The sequence below is a fragment of the Delphinus delphis genome, chromosome 4, assembly GCF_949987515.2.
Source record: "Delphinus delphis chromosome 4, mDelDel1.2, whole genome shotgun sequence".
NCBI lineage: Eukaryota > Metazoa > Chordata > Mammalia > Artiodactyla > Delphinidae > Delphinus > Delphinus delphis.
Genome location: NC_082686.1, coordinates 137,393,936 through 137,404,849, shown reverse-complemented (window position 1 = coordinate 137,404,849; position 10,914 = coordinate 137,393,936).

The window sequence follows — 10,914 nt, the reverse complement described above, 5'->3', positions numbered from 1 at the left end:
TCTTCTTGGATTTATCATTATGTAGTGTCCTGCTTTTTCTTCATCAGTATATAGGGTCTTTCTTTGTCTCTTGTAACAGTCTTTATTTTAAAGTCTGTTTTGTTTGATGTAAGTATTGCTACTCCAATTTTCTTTTGATTTCGATTAGCATGGAATACCTTTTCCATCCCCTCACTTTTGGTCTGTTTGTGTCTCTAAATCTAAAATGAGTCTCTTGTAGGCAGCATATACACGAATCTAGTTTTTATATCCATTCACCCAGTCTGTGTCTTTTGTTTGGACCATTTAATCCATTTACATTTAAGGTAATTATCCATATTTGTGTTCTTATTTTCAGTTTGTTAATTGTTTTGGATTTGTTTTTGTAGGTCTTTTTTCGCCTTTCTTACTTTGGTCTCTTCTCGTGATTTGATGACTCTCTTTAGTGTTGTGTTTGGATTCCTTTTTCTTTTTTGTGTGTATATTTATTTTAGATATTTGGTTTTTGTTTACCTTGAGGTTTTTGTATAGAAGTCTCTCTCTGTATATATATGTTTTTGTTTTAAATTGCTGATCTCTTTATTTCAAATGCATTTACATACCTTGCATTTGTACTCTCCTCCACTCACAATTACTGTTTTCTATATCATATTTTACATCTAATTGTTTTCTGTATCCCTTAACTGCTTATTGTGGATACGGAAGATTTTACTGCTTTTGTCTTTTAACCTGCATACTAGCTTTCTTTGTGGATGATTTCCTACTTTTACTGTATGTTTGCTTTACCAGTGAGTTTTTCATTCCATGATTTTCTTGTTTCTAGTCGTGGCCTTTTCTTTTTTGCCTAGAGAAGTTCTTTTAACATTCGTTATAAAGCTGGTTTGATGGTGCTGAATTCGTTCAGCTTTTGTTTTTCTATAAAGCTTTTGATTTCTCTGTCAAATCTCAATGAGAGCCTTATGGGTAGAGTATTCTTGGTTGTAGGTTTTTCCTTTCATCAAATATACTGTGCCATTCCCTTCTGGCCTGCTGAGTTTCACTGGAAAAATCAGCTGATAGTCTTCTGGGGATTCCTTTGTATGTTATTTGTTACTTTTCCCTTGCTGCTTTTAGTATTCTACCTTTATCTTTAATTCTTATCATTTTTATTACAATGTGTCTTGGTGTGTTCCTCTTTAGTTTGATCCTGTATGGGACTCTGCACTTCCTAGATGTGGTTCACTCTTTCCTTTCCCATGTTAGGGAAGTTTTCACCTTTTTTCTCTTCAAATATTTTCTCGACCCTTTCTTCTCTTTCTGGGACCCCAGTTTCTGTTTCCCCCAGTCCTGTGGAGCTGCTGCACTCAAACCCCTCTGGCCTTCAAAGCTAAATGCTCTCCTCCTGTTGCTGGACCCCCAGGCTTGGGAGCCTGACGTGGGGCTCAGAACTCTCACTCCTGTGCGAGAACTTCTGTGATATAATTGTTCTCCAGTTTGTGGGTTGCCCATCTGGGGGTGGGGGCAGGGGGTATGGGATTTGATTATATCATGAGTGTGCCCCTACTACAGTCTCATAGGTTTCTTGTTTATGTCTTGGATGTAGAATACCTTTTTTGGTAGATTCCAGTCTTTTTCTTCAATCGTTGTTCTGCTGAGAGTTGTGATTTTGGTGTGCTTGTGAGAGGTGAGTTCAGGGTCTTTTTACTCCACCATCTTGGTCTCAGTTCTTTGCCCTCGGTCTTGATTGTTGAGTGTAGGTTGACCATTACCTCCCCCAGTATTTAATTTTCTTACGGTCTTGATCTTCTGGTTGAGAAGTTTTTGTCAGTCTTATCTTTACTTAGATTTTTGTCAATTTATCCTAAGCATTTCATGTTCTTGACTTATTATAAAAGTATTTTTAAAATTTGCTTTCACTTGTTTGCTGCTAGTTTGTAGAAATGCAATTGACTTTTATTTATAGAACTTGCTAAATTTACTCACTTATTCTAGTACCTTTTTTTGTAGATTTCTTGTAATTGTTTTTATGTACCTGATTTTATAGTCTACAACTATAGTTCATTTCTGTATTTTTAAGTTTATGCCTTTTCTTGCCTTATTGTGTTGACTAGACCCTCTGCTATAATGTTGAATAGAAGTGATGAGAGTGGACATCTTTGTCTTGATCTACACCATGGAAGCATTTGGTCCTTCAGCATTACTATGATGTTGGCTGTTAAGTTTTTACTGATAATCTTTATCATATTGAGGAAGTTTTCTTTTATTCGTTGTTTACCAGGAGAGTTTTTTTCTTCTTTCTTCTAAATCATGAATGGATTGAATTTTGTCGATGCTTATTATTTAATTAATTAATCTGCATCTATTGAGATGAACATGTTTATTTCTCCTTAATTCATTCATATAGTTAATTACATTAATGGATTTCCACTGGTAAACCAACCTTCATTTAATGCAATGAACCCCACTTACTATTATCCTTTTTGTATATTGCTGAGTTCCATTTGCTAATATTTGTTAAAAGATCTTCTCACCTATGTTTGTGATGGTTATTGCTGTATTGTTTTCTTATAATTTCTTTTTTTCTGGCTTTGGTACCAGGGTGATAATACTGGCTTCATAAAATAAATTCAGAAGTCTTTCCACCTCTGTTTTCTGAAAGCTTTTGTGTAGGATTGATATTACTTTTTCCTTAACTGTTTGGCAGACTAGTGAAGTCATCTGTGCCTCAAGTTATCTTTGAAGAAAAGTTTTTCATTATGAATTCAGTTTCTTTAATTGTTATAGGGATTTTTAGGTTTTAATTTCTTCTTTAATCAGTTTTGCTAATTTGTGTCACACAAGGTATTTGTTCACTTCATCTAAGTTATCAAATAACACTTGCATGATGTTGTTGACACTATTTCCTTATCCTTTTAACATCTTGCATGAAGACCCTAGTAATATCCTCTTTCATTCCTGACATTGGTAATTTTGTGCTCTTTTTTCATCATCAGTCTAACTAGATGTTTATCAGTTTTTCAAAGAACTAGTTATTAATTTCATTGATTAATCTCTTTTTTGTTCATTCATTTCCTATTTCATTGACTTGTACTCTTTCATTATTCTTCCTTCTTCTTTGGGTTTAATTTGCTTTTTTCCTACCTTAAGGTAGGCAGAATTAAGACCTCTCTTATTTTAGTGAGTATTTTAATTCTGTAATTTTTCTTTTAAGCACTATATTAGCTGCATCCCACAAAGTTGATATGTAGTGTTTTCACTTTCATTTAGTTCAAGATATTTTCTAATTTTGTTTATGACTTTTAGTCATTTTTCCCTCTATGCTTCATTTTGTATACCTTCTATTGCTGCATCTTCAAGTTTACCTGTATTTTCTGCTTTTTCAAATCTTCAATTTATCCCACCCAGTAAATTTTTTATGTTTGACACCGTATTTTTTCACCTCTAGAAACTCCATATGGATCTTTATATATATATTCTATTTTCCTCCTCATTATATTCATGTTTTTCTTTATATCCTTGAGCATATTTATAATGTTTATAAAAGCTGTTTTAACATCCTTCTCTGCTAATTCAATTATCTCTGTTATTACTGCATCAGTTTTTATTGGTCATTGTCTCTTTTAGTTATGTATCACAGTTTCCTGCTTCTATCTTGTAATTTTTTTTATTGGATACTGTACATTGGGAATTAAACATCCTTACAAGCTGTATTTTATTATAGACCTTTAAAGAGTTTTGAACTTTGTTTTGTTAGGCAATTAAGTTACTTGAAGATCAGCCTGATCTTTGTAGGCTTGGTTTTAGGCTTTGGGGGGCAGGTCTAGGGTAGCTTTTACTCTAGGGTTCCTTTAGCCCCAGTACTAAGCTTTGAAGCATCTAAGGTCTCCACTGAATGTGCCATGTATCCAACAAGATCTGTCCCCTCTGTCTGCTGAATGCATGAATGACTCCCAGGCCTGTGTGAGCTCTTAGAGTGATTCAGCTTATGTAACTGTTCTTTACGCCACAGCTGTTCTTTCTCTAGCTTCATGAAGTTTCATCCTACACATATGCAGACTAGCATTCAACTAAGACTCAAGGACCCCTGAGCAGAACACTGGAGCTCTGTCTCTGCATAGCTCCTTCCTCTCCAATACTTTGCTAGCAAATTCTAGCTTCCTTGAAACTTCCGTCTCTGTCTCCTCAACCCAGCGATAGTACTGGACTATTTGGACTCCCCCTCCTTTGCTATAATTTGGGAAACTCCTTTGGGAAGAAATTCATAGGGCTTGCCCTCCTTATTTGCTGTCTCTCTAGGGTCATAATCCTGTAATACCTATTGCCCAGTTTATGAAAACAATTGATTAATATACTAAGTCCAATTTTCTCATTTATAGTGGGTGAAGAAGTCCTATAGTCATTATGTCTTCATAATGACATAATGGATTCAACTGATTATAAATATTCATGCCTTTTATTGATTGTAAAAAAAATTCTTGGGCTTCCCTGGTGACACAGTGGTTGGGAGTCCTCCTGCCAATGCAGGGGACGCGGGTTCGTGCCCCAGTCCGGGAGGGTCCCACATGCCGCGGAGCGGCTGGGCCCGTGAGCCATGGCCGCTGAGCCTGCGCGTCCGGAGCCTGTGCTCCGCAACGGGAGAGGCCAAAACAGCGAGAGGCCCGCGTAACGAAAAAAAAAAATTCTTAGTTCATTAAATATTGCCTTTTCCCCATTCTCTCCTTACCTCTAATAATTGCTGGACTTTGATGTAACTGATATTCAGCACCACCTATGCCAGACACTGTTCTAGGCATTCAGGATACTTCAGTGAGCAAAGCACATACTCTGCTCTAATGGAATTCACATTGTTTACAGCCTATCCTGCCCCTTAACTCCTTTCTCCTATTTTCATCACTTTAGCTGTGTTCTTTCTGTAATATTTTATCAGCTCTGCATTCTAATTCACTCACTCTATTCTTGGCTGTATCATAGTCTATTTAACCAGTCCCTTAATATTTTCTTCTCGTTTTAACAATTATAAACACTTACTTTATTTCAGAGCATTGGTGTATTTTCTCACTTTAGGTGTCTAAACCTGGTATTTGTTTGATCTTCTGACTTTTGATTATGATTTCTTTGCACGTTTCCCAATTCTTTGTGAGCTCATCTTTCAAGGGACTTATTTTTTCGTTCTGAGGAAAATTTGTGGACTAGGTTGTGGAAACATCCCTGTAGACTGAGTTTGTGTTTGACCAGGAGCCCTTAGAGATATCATCTGCCCAAGAACCAATTTTTACTTTATGTTATGCTTGGGGATTTTTTAGGGATTCCTAGATCAGGTAGGAAAAGTAAACTTGAAGCCCAAGCCTGGCTGAGGTACAGTCTTAGGGCTTCAAATCCTTAGGAAACTTTTTAGCCCATGCTTTCACTAGTATGTGCAGACCTTTATAGATTCTGTCTTTATGTGTCTGGGGTGGTGTTGGTGGTAATAGCTTGTTTTGATCAATTCACAGACACATTAAAACCTAAGACCCTTAATTACAGAGATACCAACTTTCCCAGAGTGACCAAAGAATTAGTACCAGTGTTGATGCCCCTGTTTTTAATCTCCTATTAGTTATGTCACTTCATGATTGCCTTTTCTTCCTTGTAAACTCAGCTATATCCTTAAATTTATTTCATTTTTATCCAGCATTTCCAGGTATTTTTAGGGGTCAAGGGCTTTCGTTTTTGAAGTATAGTTGATTTACAGTGTTGTGTTAGTTTCAGGTGTACAGCAAAGTGATTCAGTTATACATATACATGTAGTCACTCATTTATAGACTCTTTTCCCATATAGGTTATTACAGAATATTAAGTAGAGTTCCCTGTGCTATACAATAGGTCCTTGTTGATTACTTATTTTATACACAGTAGTGTGTATATGTTAATCCCAACTCCTAATTTATACCCCTCACTTTCCCCTTTGGTAACCATAAGTTTGTTTTCTATGTCTGTGGGTCTGTTTCAGTTTTGTATATAAGTTCATGTGTATCATTAATTTTGGGGGGGTGGGATTCCACATATAAGTGATATCATATTTCTCCTTATCTGTCTACCTTACTTCACTTTGTATGATAATCTCTAGGTCCATCCATGTTGCTGCAGATGGCATTATTTCATTCTTTTTAATGTATTTGTCATATTCCATTGTACATATATACTACATCTTCTTTATCCATTCATCTGTCAATGGACATTTAGGTTGCTTCCATGTCTTGGCTATTGTAAATATACTGATATGAACATTGGGGTACATGTGTCTTTTTGAGCTAGAGTTTTCCCCTTATATATGCCCAGGAGTGGGTTTGCTGGATCATATGGTAGCTCTATTTTTAGTTTTTTAAGGAAACTCCATACTGTTCGCCATAGTGGCTGCACCAATTTACATTCCCACCAATAGTGTGGGAGGATTCCCTTTTCTCCACACCCTCTCCAGCATTTATTATTTATAGACTTTTTAATGATGACCATTCTGACGAGTGTAAGGTGGTATCTCCTTGTAGTTTTGATTTCCATTTTTCTAACAATTAGCCAGTTGAGCACTTCTCATGTGCCTCTTGGCCATCTGTATGTCTTCTTTGAGAAATGTCTATTTAGGTCTTCTCCCATTTTTTGATTGGGTTGTTTGAGTTTGGTCTTTTTGTTTTTTGATATAGAGCTGTATGAGCTGTTTGTATATTTTGGAAATTAATCCCTTGTTGGTCACATCATTTGAAAATATTTTCTCCAATTCTGTGGGTTGTCTTTTCATTTTGTTTATGGTTTTCTTTGCTGTGCAAAAGCTTTTAAGTTTAATTGGGTCCCATTTGTTTATCTTTGTTTTTATTTCCATTACTCTAGGAGACAGATCTAAAAAGATACTGCTGTGGTTTATGTCAAAGAGTGTTCTGCCTATGTTTTCCTCTAGGAATTTAATTTTGGTCTTTAATCCATTTTGAGTTTATTTTTTTGTGTGGTGTTAGAGAATGTTCTAGTTTCATTCTTTTACGTGTAGTGGTCCAGTTTTCCCAGCACCACTTATTGAAGAGACTGCCTTTTCTCTATTGTATATTCTTACCTCCTTTACTGTCGATTAATTGACCATAAGTGAATGGGTTTATTTCTGGGCTTTCTATCCTGTTCCATTGATCTGTATTTCTGTTGTTGCGCCAGTACCGTACTGCTTTGATTACTGTCACTTTGTAGTATAGTCTGAAGACAGCCTGATTCCTCAAGTTCTGTTTTTCCTTCTCAAGATTACTTTCATTATTCAGGGTCTTTTGTGTTTCCATACAAATTTAAAAACATATTTGTTCTAGTTTTGTAAAGAATGCCATTGGTAATTTGATAGGGATTGCATTGAATTTGTAGATTGCCTTGGGTATTATAGTCATTTTGACAATATTGATTCCTCCAATCCAAGAACATGGTATATCTTTCCATCTGTTTGTGTCATCTTTGATTTCTTTCATCAGCATATTATAGTTTTCGGAATACCAGTTTTTGCCTCCTTAGGTAGGTTTATCCCTAGGTGTTTTGTTCTTTTTCATGTGATGGTAAATGGGATTGTTTCCTTAATTTCTCTTTCTGATAGCTCATTGTTAGTTTACAGGAATGCAATACATTTCTGTATATTTTGTATCCTGTGACTCTACCAAGTTCATTGAAGAGCTCTAATAGTTTTCTGGTCACGTCTTTAGAATTTTCTATATACAGTGTCTTGACATCTGCAAACAGTGACAGTTTTATTTCTTCCTTTCCAATTTGGATTCCTTTTATTTCCTTTTCTTCTTTGATTGATTTCTTCAGTATTCCATTGGTTGTTTAGTAAAATATCATTTAGCCTCCACATGTCTGTCCCAACTGGTCTCGCAGTAGGTTCTGATCTGTGTTGCAGACTCAGTTCTGCAGGCAACTGGAATGTAGTTTTCTTGCTTCTGATGTCTGGCCCATGGTGAGTGAGGCTGGTCTAGAGGCTTGTGCAAGGTTTACAGGTGGAAGGGCTTGGTGCCTGTCCACTGGTGTAGCTGGTTCTTGGCCCTGTGGTGGCCAGGGCCATGCCTAGAATTGGCCGTGGGCTCAGGAAGTCTTTAGGCAGCCTGTCTACTGATGGATTGTGCTGTGTTCCCACCCTGTTCATTGTTTGGCCTGAGGCATGCCAGCACTTGAGCCTACAGGCTATTGGATGGGGCCAAGCCTTAGTACCAAAATGGTGGCATCCAGGAGATCTCACATTGATGAATATTGCAAATTACCTCTGCCACTAACTGCATTGTCGCCACAGGTCGTCACAGCTACCCCCACCTCCCCAGGAGACCCTCCAATACCAGCAGGTAAGTCTGGCCCAGGCTTCCATGAAATCACTGCTTTTGCCTTGGGTCCTGGTGCATACGAAACCTTCTATGTGCCCTCCAAAAGTGGTGTTTCTGTTTCCCCCAGTCCTGTGGAGCTCCTGCACTCAATCCCCACTGGCCTTCAAAGCTAAATGCTCTAGGGCTCCTCCTCCTGTTGCTGGACCCCCAGGCTTGGGAGCCTGGCGTGTGGCTCAGAACTCTCACTCCTGTGCGAGACCTTCTGTGATATAATTGTTTTCCAGTTTGTGGGTTGCCCATCTAGGGGGTGTATGGGATTTGATTATATCGTGAGTGTGCCCCTACTAGTCTCATAGGTTTCTTGTTTATGACTTGGATGTAGAATATCTTTTTTGGTAGGTTCCAGTCTTTCTTTTGATGGTTGTTCAGAAGTCAGATGTAAGTTTGGTGTTTCTTCTGTGAGGAGGTGAGCTCAAGATCCTTCTACTCAACCATCTTGTCTGTGTACGAGCAAGGGTTTTAAGTTATTCTTTGCTCTCTCGCAATCAGAAGTCTCTGATCCACTGTGAAGATTTTTTTTTTTAATCACAAAATTTGATTTGTTAAAAATTTGATTTGTTAAAAAAATTTGATTTGTTAAAAACAGCCATTTCCTATTTCCTGTGAAATTAAATTCCATCATCTTCCCATGGCCTATCATGGCCCTATACCATCCCACACCACTCCTCTTTGCTCCTCACATTCCTGTCCTGTTGGATTTTCTCAGTTGATTTTTGACTCCCTCGAGGATTTCTCACCCTGTATTGTTTCCACCTGCCTTCCTCCAGATTGTGCCTCATTCACTCCCCATTCACCTCACTAAACAACTTAAAAGACACATCTTCTGGGAAGCTCTCCCTTAATCCCCACTTAGCAGACTGTGCCTTCCTTTCCATAGCCTAATAGCACTATACTAGTGGAAGCTCCAGAATTTCTCTGTATATGGGGCCCAGAGGAGATGGTTTTGTGAGGTTGGGGGTGAAGTCACACTTGCTTTACAGGTATCTTTTTAAATTGTATGTGTTTTTTTTTTTTTTTTTATTGTTGTGTTAGTTTTAGGTGTACAGCAAAGTGATTCCATTTTACGAATATGTATATATTCTCTTTCAGATTCTTTTCCATTAAGGTTTATCAAAAGATATTGAATACAGTTCCCTGTGCTATACAGTAGGTCCTTGTTGTTTACTTTTTTGAATTTTTTATTTTTTTATACAGCAGGTTCTTATTAGTTATCCATTTAATACATATTAATGTATATATGAAAATCCCAATCTCCCAATTCATCCCACCACCAACCCCCACCACTTTCCCCCCTTGGTGTCCATACGTTTCTTCTCTACATCTGTGTCTCAATTTCTGCCCTGCAAACTGGTTCATCTGTATAATTTTTCTAACTTCCACATATATGCATTAATATACGATATTTGTTTTTCTCCTTCTGACTTACTTCACTATGTATGACAGTCTCTAGACCCATCCACGTCTCTACAAATGACCAATTTCGTCCCTTTTTATGGCTGAGTAATATTCCATTGTATATATGCACCACATCTTCTTTATCCATTCGTCTGTCAATGCGCATTTAGGTTGCTTCCATGACCTGGCTATTGTAAATAGTGCTGCAATGAACATTGGGGTGCATGTGTCTTTTTGAATTATGGTTTTCTCTGGGTATATGTCCAGTAGTGGGATTGCTGGGTCATAATGGTAATTCTATTTTTACATTTTTAAGGAACCTCCATAATGTTCTCCATAGTGGCTGTATCAATTTACATTCCCACCAACAACAATGCAAGACGGTTCCCTTTTCTCCACATCCTTTCCAGCATTTGTTGTTTGTAGATTTTCTGATGATGCCCATTCTAACTGGTGTGAGGTGATACCTCATTGTACTTTTGATTTGCATTTTTCTAATAATTAGCAATGTTCAGCAGTTTCTCACATGCTTCTTGGCCATCTGTATCTCTTCTTTGGAGAAATGTCTATTTAGGACTTCTGCCCATTTTTGGATTGGGTTGTTTGTTTTTTTAATATTGAGCTGCATGAGCTGTTTATATATTTTAGAGTTTAATCCTTTATCCACTGATTCGTTTGCAAATATTTTCTCCCATTCTGAGGTTTGTCTTTTCATCTTCTTTACAGCTTCCTTTATTGTACAAAAGCTTTGAAGTTTCATTAGGTCCCATTTGTTTATTTTTGTTTTTACTTCCATTACTCTAGGAGGTGGATCAAAAAAGATATTGCTGTGATTTATGTCAAAGAGTGTTCTTCCTATGTTTTCCTCTAAAAGGTTTATAGTGTCTGGTCTTACATTTAGGTCTCTAATCCATTTTGAGTTTATTTTTGTGTATGATGTTAGGGAGTGTTCTAATTTCATTCTTTTACATGTAGCTGTCCAGTTTTCCCAGCATCACTTATTGAAGAGACTGTCTTTTCTCCATTGTATATCCTTGCCTCCTCTGTCATAGATTAGTTGACTATAGGTGCATGGGTTTATCTCTGGGCTTTCTATCCTGTTCCATTGATCTATATTTCTGTTTTGGGGCCAGTACCATATTGTCTTGATTACTGTAGCTTTGTAGTATAGTCTGAAGTCAGGGAGTCT